Here is a 14068-nt window from a genome sequence, read left to right as displayed (position 1 = left end):
GCACAGTGGCGACAATTGCTGGGCACAGTGGCTGCGTTTGGCATGGCACAGTGGCTGCCTTTGATGGGCACAGTGGCTGCCTTTGATGGGCACAGTGGCTGCCTTTGATGGGCACAGTGGCTGCGTTTGTTGGGCTCAGTAGCTGCGTTTGATGGGCACACTGAGGCTTCAATTATTTTTTTTATTTTTTCTTGTTTGTTTTTCTTCCAGCCCAGGTCCGAATCTCAAGTTTCTGCTATGAGTCAGAAAGATTGTGGTTATTGTATGTCTATCAAAAATATATTGGGTACCCTCTTACATCCGGTGCCCACTTACTTCAGGTGCCCCCTTTACATCGGGTACCCCATTCAGAGTGCCCCTTTATATCCGGTGTGCTCATCAAAGTGCCCCCTTTTATTAGGTGCCCCAGAGTGCCCCTTTACATCAGGTGTGCCCATAAACATGGCTACTTATTTCAGGTGTGCCCCCTTTACATCAGGTGCCCCAATCAGCATGCCCCTTTATATTTTGTGTGTTCTTCAGAGTGCCCCCTTTCATCAGATGCCCCAATCAGAGTGCCCCTTTGCATCAGGTGTGCTCATCAGAGTGCCCCCTTACATCAGGTGCCCCTTTATATCCGGTGTGCCCATCAGAGAGCTTCCTTACATTAGGTGCCTCTTTATATCCAGTGTGCCCATCAGAGAGCTCCCTTACATTAGGTGTCCCTTTATATCAGGAGTGCCCCCTTTACATTCAGCGCCCCTTTGCATCAGGTGCGCCCATCAGAGTGCCCCTTTGCATCAGGTACCCTTATCAGAGTGCCCCTTTGCATCAGGTACCCTTATCAGAGTGCCCCTTTGCATCAGGTACCCTTATCAGAGTGCCCCTTTGCATCAGGTGCGCCCATCAGAGTGCCCCTTTGCATCAGGTGCGCCCATCAGAGTGCCCCTTTGCATCAGGTGCGCCCATCAGAGTGCCCCTTTGCATCAGGTGCGCCCATCAGAGTGCCCCTTTGCATCAGGTGCGCCCATCAGAGTGCCCCTTTGCATCAGGTACCTTTATAAGAGTGCCCCTTTTTATCTGGGGTGCGCCCATCAGAGTGCCCCGTTAGAACAGGTGCCCCCTTACTTTATGTGTGCCCATCAGAGTGCCTCCTTACATCAGGTGCCCTAATCGGAATACTCCTTTACATCAGTTGACCCCCTTTAATCAGATGCGGCCAGCAGGGTGCCTCTTTAAACCTATAGACTGGTAGAGCCCATCACATGAACAGTACCTGATGGATATTTATTTTTAGTCTGCCAGGCAGGGGGCAGAAGCTAGGTGGAAAAGCTTTCTGCAAGGGCGGAGCACACACGTGATTTCATTAGTTGCTAGGACAACAGCACTCCTACCAACCAATGATTGCTCAGCGATGAGGAACCAGCATTGCAGACTGGCGGGTTGTCGGTCCCGGACAGTAGTGTCCCTTGGTCCAGATCTGGACCGCGGTCCTCCCATTAAGTGACCGCTGTTGTATGAGGAGACATGGCTCAGATACGGCATTCCAATTCCCCCCAAAGGTGTTCAGTGGGGATGAGGTCAGGGCTCTGTGCAGGAAGCTCCAGTTCCTCCACGCCAGACTGGTCAACTGGTCTTTATGGAGATGGCTTTGTACCCGGGGGGGGGGGGGGGGGCACAGTCATGCTGGAACTGGAAAAGGGTCTTCACCAAACTGTCACCACAAGGTTGGAAGCAAACAATTTAATGATATGTCTGAGACTGAGGGAGAGTCAACTGCCAGACCATAGGGGAGTAGAGGAGAGAGTCGAGGGAAGCAGGTAAGTAAGACTGCTTTCAGTCAGGCATGGTGGTGGGAGTGTCATGGTCTGGGGGCTGCATGAGTGCTGCCGGCACTGGGGAGCAACAGATTATTGAGGGAACCATGAATGCCAACATGTAGTGAGACATACTGAAGCAGGGCATGATCCTCTCCCTTCAGAGACTAGGCCGCAGGGTAGTATTCCAACATGATAATGACCCCAAACACACCTCCAAGATGACCACTGCCTTGCTAAAGAAGCTGAGGGTAAAGGTGATGGACTAGCCAAGCATGTCTCCAGACCTAAACCCTATTGATCATCTGTGGGGCTCCTCAAACGGAAGGTGGAGGAGCGCAAGGTCTCTAACATCCACCAGCTCTGTGATGTCATCATGGAGGAGTGGAAGAGGACTCCAGTGACAACCTGTGAAGCTCTGGTGACCTCCATGCCCAAGAGGGTTAAGGCAGTGCTGAAAAATAATGGCGGCCACACAAAATATTGACACTTTGGGCCCAATTTGGACATTTTCACTTAGGGATGTACTCACTTTTGTTGCCAGTGGTTTAGACATTATTGGCTGTGTGTTGAACTATTTTGAGGGGACAGCAAATGTACACTGTTATACAAGCTGTACACTCACTACACAACATTGTAGCAAAGTGTCATTTCTTCAGTGTTGTCACATGAAATGATAGAATAAACTATTTACAAAGATGTGAGGGGTGTACTTACTTTTGTGAGATATTGTATGATAACAAACTGCTCTGATATAAGATTGTGAACCACGTACACACACATTGGTGAGATTATTTACATTATGATGGTCACATGTGTATGGGAAACATTTCTAAACATTACAGACGCCCTTTAATCAGAAGGCCTGTTGGCGAATAACGCACAGCGTGGAATGGAGTCTTCATGGATCCGGATCACCGGATTTCCCTTCATGCATTCCATACTTCTATCTGGCTGCTCCATGTCCTTGAACTCGAATTCCATACCAGTCCCATATACACTAATTACCAAAAGTATTGGGACGCCTGCCTTTACACACACATGAACTTTAATTGTATCCCAGTCTTAGTCCGTAGGGTTCAATAGTGAGTTGGCCCCGCCCTTTGCAGCTATAACACCTTCAACTCTTCTGGGAAGGCCGTCCACAAGGTTTAGGAGTGTGTCTATGGGAATGTTTGACCATTCTTCCAGAAGCGCATATGTGAGGTCAGGCACTGATGTTGGACGGGAAGGCCTGACTCACAGTCTCCAATCTAATTCATCTCAAAGGTGTTCTATCAGGTTGAGGTCAGGACTCTGTGTAGGCCAGTCAAGTTCCTCCACCCCAAACTCGCTCATCCATGTCTTTATGGACCTTCCTTTGTGCTCTGGTGCGCAGCCATGTTGGAACAAGAAGAGGCCGTCCCCCAAACTCTTCCCACAAAGTTGAAAGCATGAAATTGTCCCCTGGACCCAGAAGTAGGCAGCAATGTAGGGGTACGTCACTTTGCCTACAGTGGCCACTAGTGGATAGTGTGAAACGCGTCAGCTGCTCATCCCTGTATTTTTTGCTGTGACTTGTAGTGCATTTATCCTTTTAAAATAAAGACAACCATCAAGGTTTTTGTGGAGTGCGGCTGTCCATATTTTCTTTTCTACTAGTTGTCTTGTGCATTGCCAGCACCCTTGATTTCCTGAGAGGACGCTGATCACTTAACCACTTAAGGACCGCCTCCTGCACATATACGTCGGCAGAATGGCACGGCTGGGCACAGGCACATACAGGTACGTCCTTTTTAAGTGCCCAGCCGTGGGTCCGAAGCTCCGTGACCGCGGGACCCGCGGACCCGATCGCCGCTGGAGTTCCGTGATCGGTCCCCGGAGCTGAAGAACGGGGAGAGCTGTGTGTAAACACGGCTTCCCCGTTCTTCACTGTGGCGCCATCATCGATCGTGTGTTCCCTTTTATAGGGAAACACAATCAATGATGTCACACCTACAGCCACACCCCCCTACAGTTAGAAACACAAATGAGGTCACACTTAACCCCTTCAGCGCCCCCTTGTGGTTAACTCCCAAACTGCAATTGTAATTTTCACAATAAACAATGCATTTTTAATGCTTTTTTTGCTGTTAAAATGACAGTGGTCCCAAAAATGTGTCAAAATTGTCCGAAGTGTCCGCCATAATGTCGCAGTCACGAAAAAATCGCTGATCGCCGCCATTAGTAGTAAAAAATTAATAAAAAGGCAATAAAACTATCCCCTATTTTGTAAACGCTATAAATTTTGCGCAAACCAATCGATAAACGCTTATTTTTACCAAAAATAAGTAGAATACGTATCGGCCTAAACTGAGGGAAAACATTTTTTTTTTTATATATTTTTTGGAGGATTTTTATTATAGCAAAAAGTAAAAAATATTGCATTTTTTTTCAAAATTGTCGATCTATTTTTGTTTAGAGCGCAAAAAAAAAAAAAAAACGCAGAGGTGATCAAATACCACCAAAAGAAAGCTCTATTTGTGGGAAAAAAAGGACGCCAATTTTGTTTGGGTGCCACGTCGCACGACCGCGCAATTGTCTGTTAAAGCGACGCAGTGCCGAATCGCAAAAAACAGCCCAGGTCCTTTAGCTGCCTAAGTGGTTAAACATATCCACCTGGAGCGGTAACTCCCTTCCCCAGCAACTCGCCCACAGTACAATGCAGGTAAAGTGGCTATTTTTATCTGGGAATCTTGTGAATAACACACTTCCTTGTCCTAGATGGCTACACTCATTTCCCCACTGTATCTATGGAATGAGTCGCTTGTTGGGCACCAAGCCTGTACATACCACTAAAACCCATGTGAATAAGGCCTTGTAGGCAAAAAAAAAAGTGTGAAAATGTTACCAGATAATCTAACCTTTGCCCACTCTACCCAACAATGAAAAAATGTTTTGGCTGGGAACTGATGCAAATGGTTTGGTGTTCTCTGTCAATGTATCTAAAAGTGCTCTATATGAGTATATAGAGAACATACACAGGGCCGATCCTAGGCAGGGCAGGCGCCTGCAGAAGTGGGGGCACCGAAGTGGCAGAGTTCTCCCCTCCCTCCTCTCCTTGTTTGTGTACTTTGTCTGCAGTCTCTAACCATCTCCTGTATCATGTCTGCAGTCTCTGACCGTCTCCTGTATCATGTCTGCAGTCTCTGACCGTCTCCTGTATCATGTCTGCAGTCTCTAACCATCTCCTGTATCATGTCTGCAGTCTCTAACCATCTCCTGTATCATGTCTGCAGTCTCTAACCATCTCCTGTATCATGTCTGCAGTCTCTGACCGTCTCCTGTATCATGTCTGCAATCTGTGACCGTCTCCTGTATCATGTCTGCAGTCTCTGACTGTCTCCTGTATCATGTCTGCAATCTGTGACCGTCTCCTGTATCACGTCTGCAGTCTCTGACAATCTCCTGTATCACGTCTGCAGTCTCTGACTGTCTCCTGTATCATGTCTGCAATCTGTAACCGTCTCCTGTATCATGTCTGCAATCTGTGACCGTTTCCTGCATCATGTCTGCAGTCTCTGACCGTCTCCTGTATCATGTCTGCAGTCTCTGACCGTCTCCTGTATCATGTCTGCAATCTGTGACCGTCTCCTGTAGTATGTCTGCAGTCTCTGACCGTCTCCTGTATCATGTCTGCAGTCTCTGACTGTCTCCTGTATCATGTCTGCAATCTGTGACCGTCTCCTGTATCATGTCTGCAGTCTCTGACCGTCTCCTGTATCATGTCTGCAGTCTCTGACCGTCTCCTGTATCATGTCTGCAGTCTCTGACTGTCTCCTGTATCATGTCTGCAATCTGTAACCGTCTCCTGTATCATGTCTGCAATCTGTGACCGTCTCCTGTATCATGTCTGCAGTCTCTGACCATCTCCTGTATCACGTCTGCAATCTGTGACCGTCTCCTGTATCATGTCTGCAGTCTCTGACCGTCTCCTGTATCATGTCTGCAATCTGACCGTCTCCTGTATCATGTCTGCAGTCTCTGACCGTCTCCTGTATCATGTCTGCAATCTGTGACCGTCTCCTGTAGTATGTCTGCAGTCTCTGACCGTCTCCTGTATCATGTCTGCAGTCTCTGACCGTCTCCTGTATCATGTCTGCAATCTGTGACCGTCTCCTGTAGTATGTCTGCAGTCTCTGACCGTCTCCTGTATCATGTCTGCAATCTGTGACCGTCTCCTGTATCATGTCTGCAGTCTCTGACCGTCTCCTGTATCATGTCTGCAGTCTCTGACCGTCTCCTGTATCATGTCTGCAGTCTCTGACTGTCTCCTGTATCATGTCTGCAATCTGTAACCGTCTCCTGTATCATGTCTGCAATCTGTGACCGTCTCCTGTATCATGTCTGCAGTCTCTGACCATCTCCTGTATCACGTCTGCAATCTGTGACCGTCTCCTGTATCATGTCTGCAGTCTCTGACCGTCTCCTGTATCATGTCTGCAATCTGTGACCGTCTCCTGTATCATGTCTGCAGTCTCTGACCGTCTCCTGTATCATGTCTGCAATCTGTGACCGTCTCCTGTATCATGTCTGCAGTCTCTGACCGTCTCCTGTATCATGTCTGCAGTCTCTGACCGTCTCCTATATCATGTCTGCAGTCTCTGACCGTCTCCTGTATCATGTCTGCAGTCTCTGACCGTCTCCTGTATCATGTCTGCAATCTGTGACCGTCTCCTGTATCATGTCTGCAGTCTCTGACCGTCTCCTGTATCATGTCTGCAGTCTCTAACCATCTCCTGTATCATGTCTGCAGTCTCTAACCATCTCCTGTATCATGTCTGCAGTCTCTGACCGTCTCCTGTATCATGTCTGCAGTCTCTGACTGTCTCCTGTATCATGTCTGCAATCTGTGACCGTCTCCTGTATCATGTCTGCAGTCTCTGACTGTCTCCTGTATCATGTCTGCAATCTGTGACCGTCTCCTGTATCACGTCTGCAGTCTCTGACTGTCTCCTGTATCATGTCTGCAATCTGTGACCGTCTCCTGTATCATGTCTGCAATCTGTGACCGTTTCCTGCATCATGTCTGCAGTCTCTGACCGTCTCCTGTATCATGTCTGCAGTCTCTGACCGTCTCCTGTATCATGTCTGCAATCTGTGACCGTCTCCTGTAGTATGTCTGCAGTCTCTGACCGTCTCCTGTATCATGTCTGCAATCTGTGACCGTCTCCTGTATCATGTCTGCAGTCTCTGACCGTCTCCTGTATCATGTCTGCAGTCTCTGACTGTCTCCTGTATCATGTCTGCAATCTGTGACCGTCTCCTGTATCATGTCTGCAGTCTCTGACCGTCTCCTGTATCATGTCTGCAGTCTCTGACCGTCTCCTGTATCATGTCTGCAATCTGTGACCGTCTCCTGTAGTATGTCTGCAGTCTCTGACCGTCTCCTGTATCATGTCTGCAATCTGTGACCATCTCCTGTATCATGTCTGCAGTCTCTGACCGTCTCCTGTATCATGTCTGCAGTCTCTGACCGTCTCCTGTATCATGTCTGCAATCTGTGACCGTCTCCTGTAGTATGTCTGCAGTCTCTGACCGTCTCCTGTATCATGTCTGCAATCTGTGACCGTCTCCTGTATCATGTCTGCAGTCTCTGACCGTCTCCTGTATCATGTCTGCAGTCTCTGACTGTCTCCTGTATCATGTCTGCAATCTGTGACCGTCTCCTGTATCATGTCTGCAGTCTCTGACCGTCTCCTGTATCATGTCTGCAGTCTCTGACTGTCTCCTGTATCATGTCTGCAATCTGTAACCGTCTCCTGTATCATGTCTGCAATCTGTAACCGTCTCCTGTATCATGTCTGCAGTCTCTGACCATCTCCTGTATCACGTCTGCAATCTGTGACCGTCTCCTGTATCATGTCTGCAGTCTCTGACCCTCTCCTGTATCATGTCTGCAATCTGACCGTCTCCTGTATCATGTCTGCAGTCTCTGACCGTCTCCTGTATCATGTCTGCAATCTGTGACCGTTTCCTGCATCATGTCTGCAGTCTCTGACCGTCTCCTGTATCATGTCTGCAGTCTCTGACCGTCTCCTGTATCATGTCTGCAATCTGTGACCGTCTCCTGTAGTATGTCTGCAGTCTCTGACCGTCTCCTGTATCATGTCTGCAATCTGTGACCGTCTCCTGTATCATGTCTGCAGTCTCTGACCGTCTCCTGTATCATGTCTGCAGTCTCTGACCGTCTCCTGTATCATGTCTGCAATCTGACCGTCTCCTGTATCATGTCTGCAGTCTCTGACCGTCTCCTGTATCATGTCTGCAGTCTCTGACCGTCTCCTATATCATGTCTGCAGTCTCTGACCGTCTCCTGTATCATGTCTGCAATCTGTGACCGTCTCCTGTATCATGTCTGCAATCTGTAACCGTCTCCTGTATCATGTCTGCAATCTGTGACCGTTTCCTGCATCATGTCTGCAGTCTCTGACCGTCTCCTGTATCATGTCTGCAGTCTCTGACCGTCTCCTGTATCATGTCTGCAATCTGTGACCGTCTCCTGTAGTATGTCTGCAGTCTCTGACCGTCTCCTGTATCATGTCTGCAGTCTCTGACTGTCTCCTGTATCATGTCTGCAATCTGTGACCGTCTCCTGTATCATGTCTGCAGTCTCTGACCGTCTCCTGTATCATGTCTGCAGTCTCTGACTGTCTCCTGTATCATGTCTGCAATCTGTGACCGTCTCCTGTATCATGTCTGCAATCTGTGACCGTCTCCTGTATCATGTCTGCAGTCTCTGACCATCTCCTGTATCACGTCTGCAATCTGTGACCGTCTCCTGTATCATGTCTGCAGTCTCTGACCGTCTCCTGTATCATGTCTGCAATCTGACCGTCTCCTGTATCATGTCTGCAGTCTCTGACCGTCTCCTGTATCATGTCTGCAATCTGTAATCGTCTCCTGTATCATGTCTGCAATCTGTGACCGTCTCCTGTAGTATGTCTGCAGTCTCTGACCGTCTCCTGTATCATGTCTGCAGTCTCTGACCGTCTCCTGTATCATGTCTGCAATCTGTGACCGTCTCCTGTAGTATGTCTGCAGTCTCTGACCATCTCCTGTATCACGTCTGCAATCTGTGACCGTCTCCTGTATCATGTCTGCAGTCTCTGACCGTCTCCTGTATCATGTCTGCAATCTGACCGTCTCCTGTATCATGTCTGCAGTCTCTGACCGTCTCCTGTATCATGTCTGCAATCTGTGACCGTCTCCTGTAGTATGTCTGCAGTCTCTGACCGTCTCCTGTATCATGTCTGCAGTCTCTGACCGTCTCCTGTATCATGTCTGCAATCTGTGACCGTCTCCTGTAGTATGTCTGCAGTCTCTGACTGTCTCCTGTATCATGTCTGCAATCTGTGACCGTCTCCTGTATCATGTCTGCAGTCTCTGACCGTCTCCTGTATCATGTCTGCAGTCTCTGACTGTCTCCTGTATCATGTCTGCAATCTGTGACCGTCTCCTGTATCATGTCTGCAGTCTCTGACCATCTCCTGTATCACGTCTGCAATCTGTGACCGTCTCCTGTATCATGTCTGCAGTCTCTGACCGTCTCCTGTATCATGTCTGCAATCTGTGACCGTCTCCTGTATCATGTCTGCAGTCTCTGACCGTCTCCTGTATCATGTCTGCAGTCTCTGACCGTCTCCTGTATCATGTCTGCAGTCTCTGACCGTCTCCTGTATCATGTCTGCAGTCTCTGACCGTCTCCTGTATCATGTCTGCAATCTGTGACCGTCTCCTGTATCATGTCTGCAGTCTCTGACCGTCTCCTGTATCATGTCTGCAGTCTCTAACCATCTCCTGTATCATGTCTGCAGTCTCTAACCATCTCCTGTATCATGTCTGCAGTCTCTGACCGTCTCCTGTATCATGTCTGCAGTCTCTGACTGTCTCCTGTATCATGTCTGCAATCTGTGACCGTCTCCTGTATCACGTCTGCAGTCTCTGACTGTCTCCTGTATCATGTCTGCAATCTGTAACCGTCTCCTGTATCATGTCTGCAATCTGTGACCGTTTCCTGCATCATGTCTGCAGTCTCTGACCGTCTCCTGTATCATGTCTGCAGTCTCTGACCGTCTCCTGTATCATGTCTGCAATCTGTGACCGTCTCCTGTAGTATGTCTGCAGTCTCTGACCGTCTCCTGTATCATGTCTGCAATCTGTGACCGTCTCCTGTATCATGTCTGCAGTCTCTGACCGTCTCCTGTATCATGTCTGCAGTCTCTGACTGTCTCCTGTATCATGTCTGCAATCTGTGACCGTCTCCTGTATCATGTCTGCAGTCTCTGACCGTCTCCTGTATCATGTCTGCAGTCTCTGACTGTCTCCTGTATCATGTCTGCAATCTGTGACCGTCTCCTGTATCATGTCTGCAGTCTCTGACCATCTCCTGTATCACGTCTGCAATCTGACCGTCTCCTGTATCATGTCTGCAGTCTCTGACCGTCTCCTGTATCATGTCTGCAATCTGACCGTCTCCTGTATCATGTCTGCAGTCTCTGACCGTCTCCTGTATCATGTCTGCAGTCTCTGACCGTCTCCTGTATCATGTCTGCAATCTGTGACCGTTTCCTGCATCATGTCTGCAGTCTCTGACCGTTTCCTGCATCATGTCTGCAGTCTCTGACCGTCTCCTGTATCATGTCTGCAGTCTCTGACCGTCTCCTGTATCATGTCTGCAATCTGTGACCGTCTCCTGTAGTATGTCTGCAGTCTCTGACCGTCTCCTGTATCATGTCTGCAATCTGTGACCGTCTCCTGTATCATGTCTGCAGTCTCTGACCATCTCCTGTATCACGTCTGCAATCTGTGACCGTCTCCTGTATCATGTCTGCAGTCTCTGACCGTCTCCTGTATCATGTCTGCAGTCTCTGACCGTCTCCTGTATCATGTCTGCAATCTGTGACCGTCTCCTGTAGTATGTCTGCAGTCTCTGACCGTCTCCTGTATCATGTCTGCAGTCTCTGACCGTCTCCTGTATCATGTCTGCAATCTGTGACCGTCTCCTGTATCATGTCTGCAATCTGTGACCGTTTCCTGCATCATGTCTGCAGTCTCTGACCGTCTCCTGTATCATGTCTGCAGTCTCTGACCGTCTCCTGTATCATGTCTGCAATCTGTGACCGTCTCCTGTAGTATGTCTGCAGTCTCTGACCGTCTCCTGTATCATGTCTGCAATCTGTGACCGTCTCCTGTATCATGTCTGCAGTCTCTGACCGTCTCCTGTATCATGTCTGCAATCTGTGACCGTCTCCTGTATCATGTCTGCAGTCTCTGACCGTCTCCTGTATCATGTCTGCAGTCTCTGACTGTCTCCTGTATCATGTCTGCAATCTGTAACCGTCTCCTGTATCATGTCTGCAATCTGTGACCGTCTCCTGTATCACGTCTGCAATCTGTGACCATCTCCTGTATCACGTCTGCAATCTGTGACCGTCTCCTGTATCATGTCTGCAATCTGACCGTCTCCTGTATCATGTCTGCAGTCTCTGACCGTCTCCTGTAGTATGTCTGCAGTCTCTGACCGTCTCCTGTATCATGTCTGCAGTCTCTGACCGTCTCCTGTATCATGTCTGCAATCTGTGACCGTCTCCTGTAGTATGTCTGCAGTCTCTGACCGTCTCCTGTATCATGTCTGCAATCTGACCGTCTCCTGTATCATGTCTGCAGTCTCTGACCGTCTCCTGTAGTATGTCTGCAGTCTCTGACCGTCTCCTGTATCATGTCTGCAGTCTCTGACCGTCTCCTGTATCATGTCTGCAATCTGTGACCGTCTCCTGTAGTATGTCTGCAGTCTCTGACCGTCTCCTGTATCATGTCTGCAGTCTCTGACTGTCTCCTGTATCATGTCTGCAATCTGTGACCGTCTCCTGTAGTATGTCTGCAGTCTCTGACCGTCTCCTGTATCATGTCTGCAGTCTCTGACTGTCTCCTGTATCATGTCTGCAATCTGTGACCGTCTCCTGTAGTATGTCTGCAGTCTCTGACCGTCTCCTGTATCATGTCTGCAGTCTCTGACCGTCTCCTGTATCATGTCTGCAATCTGTGACCGTCTCCTGTAGTATGTCTGCAGTCTCTGACCGTCTCCTGTATCATGTCTGCAATCTGACCGTCTCCTGTATCATGTCTGCAGTCTCTGACCGTCTCCTGTAGTATGTCTGCAGTCTCTGACCGTCTCCTGTATCATGTCTGCAGTCTCTGACCGTCTCCTGTATCATGTCTGCAATCTGACCGTCTCCTGTATCATGTCTGCAGTCTCTGACCGTCTCCTGTATCATGTCTGCAGTCTCTGACCGTCTCCTATATCATGTCTGCAGTCTCTGACCGTCTCCTGTATCATGTCTGCAATCTGTGACCGTCTCCTGTATCATGTCTGCAATCTGTAACCGTCTCCTGTATCATGTCTGCAATCTGTGACCGTTTCCTGCATCATGTCTGCAGTCTCTGACCGTCTCCTGTATCATGTCTGCAGTCTCTGACCGTCTCCTGTATCATGTCTGCAATCTGTGACCGTCTCCTGTAGTATGTCTGCAGTCTCTGACCGTCTCCTGTATCATGTCTGCAGTCTCTGACTGTCTCCTGTATCATGTCTGCAATCTGTGACCGTCTCCTGTATCATGTCTGCAGTCTCTGACCGTCTCCTGTATCATGTCTGCAGTCTCTGACTGTCTCCTGTATCATGTCTGCAATCTGTGACCGTCTCCTGTATCATGTCTGCAATCTGTGACCGTCTCCTGTATCATGTCTGCAGTCTCTGACCATCTCCTGTATCACGTCTGCAATCTGTGACCGTCTCCTGTATCATGTCTGCAGTCTCTGACCGTCTCCTGTATCATGTCTGCAATCTGACCGTCTCCTGTATCATGTCTGCAGTCTCTGACCGTCTCCTGTATCATGTCTGCAATCTGTAACCGTCTCCTGTATCATGTCTGCAATCTGTGACCGTCTCCTGTAGTATGTCTGCAGTCTCTGACCGTCTCCTGTATCATGTCTGCAGTCTCTGACCGTCTCCTGTATCATGTCTGCAATCTGTGACCGTCTCCTGTAGTATGTCTGCAGTCTCTGACCATCTCCTGTATCACGTCTGCAATCTGTGACCGTCTCCTGTATCATGTCTGCAGTCTCTGACCGTCTCCTGTATCATGTCTGCAATCTGACCGTCTCCTGTATCATGTCTGCAGTCTCTGACCGTCTCCTGTATCATGTCTGCAATCTGTGACCGTCTCCTGTAGTATGTCTGCAGTCTCTGACCGTCTCCTGTATCATGTCTGCAGTCTCTGACCGTCTCCTGTATCATGTCTGCAATCTGTGACCGTCTCCTGTAGTATGTCTGCAGTCTCTGACTGTCTCCTGTATCATGTCTGCAATCTGTGACCGTCTCCTGTATCATGTCTGCAGTCTCTGACCGTCTCCTGTATCATGTCTGCAGTCTCTGACTGTCTCCTGTATCATGTCTGCAATCTGTGACCGTCTCCTGTATCATGTCTGCAGTCTCTGACCATCTCCTGTATCACGTCTGCAATCTGTGACCGTCTCCTGTATCATGTCTGCAGTCTCTGACCGTCTCCTGTATCATGTCTGCAATCTGTGACCGTCTCCTGTATCATGTCTGCAGTCTCTGACCGTCTCCTGTATCATGTCTGCAGTCTCTGACCGTCTCCTGTATCATGTCTGCAGTCTCTGACCGTCTCCTGTATCATGTCTGCAGTCTCTGACCGTCTCCTGTATCATGTCTGCAATCTGTGACCGTCTCCTGTATCATGTCTGCAGTCTCTGACCGTCTCCTGTATCATGTCTGCAGTCTCTAACCATCTCCTGTATCATGTCTGCAGTCTCTAACCATCTCCTGTATCATGTCTGCAGTCTCTGACCGTCTCCTGTATCATGTCTGCAGTCTCTGACTGTCTCCTGTATCATGTCTGCAATCTGTGACCGTCTCCTGTATCACGTCTGCAGTCTCTGACTGTCTCCTGTATCATGTCTGCAATCTGTAACCGTCTCCTGTATCATGTCTGCAATCTGTGACCGTTTCCTGCATCATGTCTGCAGTCTCTGACCGTCTCCTGTATCATGTCTGCAGTCTCTGACCGTCTCCTGTATCATGTCTGCAATCTGTGACCGTCTCCTGTAGTATGTCTGCAGTCTCTGACCGTCTCCTGTATCATGTCTGCAGTCTGTGACCGTCTCCTGTATCATGTCTGCAGTCTCTGACCGTCTCCTGTATCATGTCTGCAGTCTCTGACTGTCTCCTGTAT

Source organism: Rana temporaria, chromosome 5, assembly GCF_905171775.1.
Source record: "Rana temporaria chromosome 5, aRanTem1.1, whole genome shotgun sequence".
In the NCBI taxonomy this organism is placed as follows: Eukaryota; Metazoa; Chordata; class Amphibia; order Anura; family Ranidae; genus Rana; species Rana temporaria.
The sequence above is the reverse complement of the archived record's forward strand: the minus strand, read 5'-3'. Positions refer to the sequence as shown.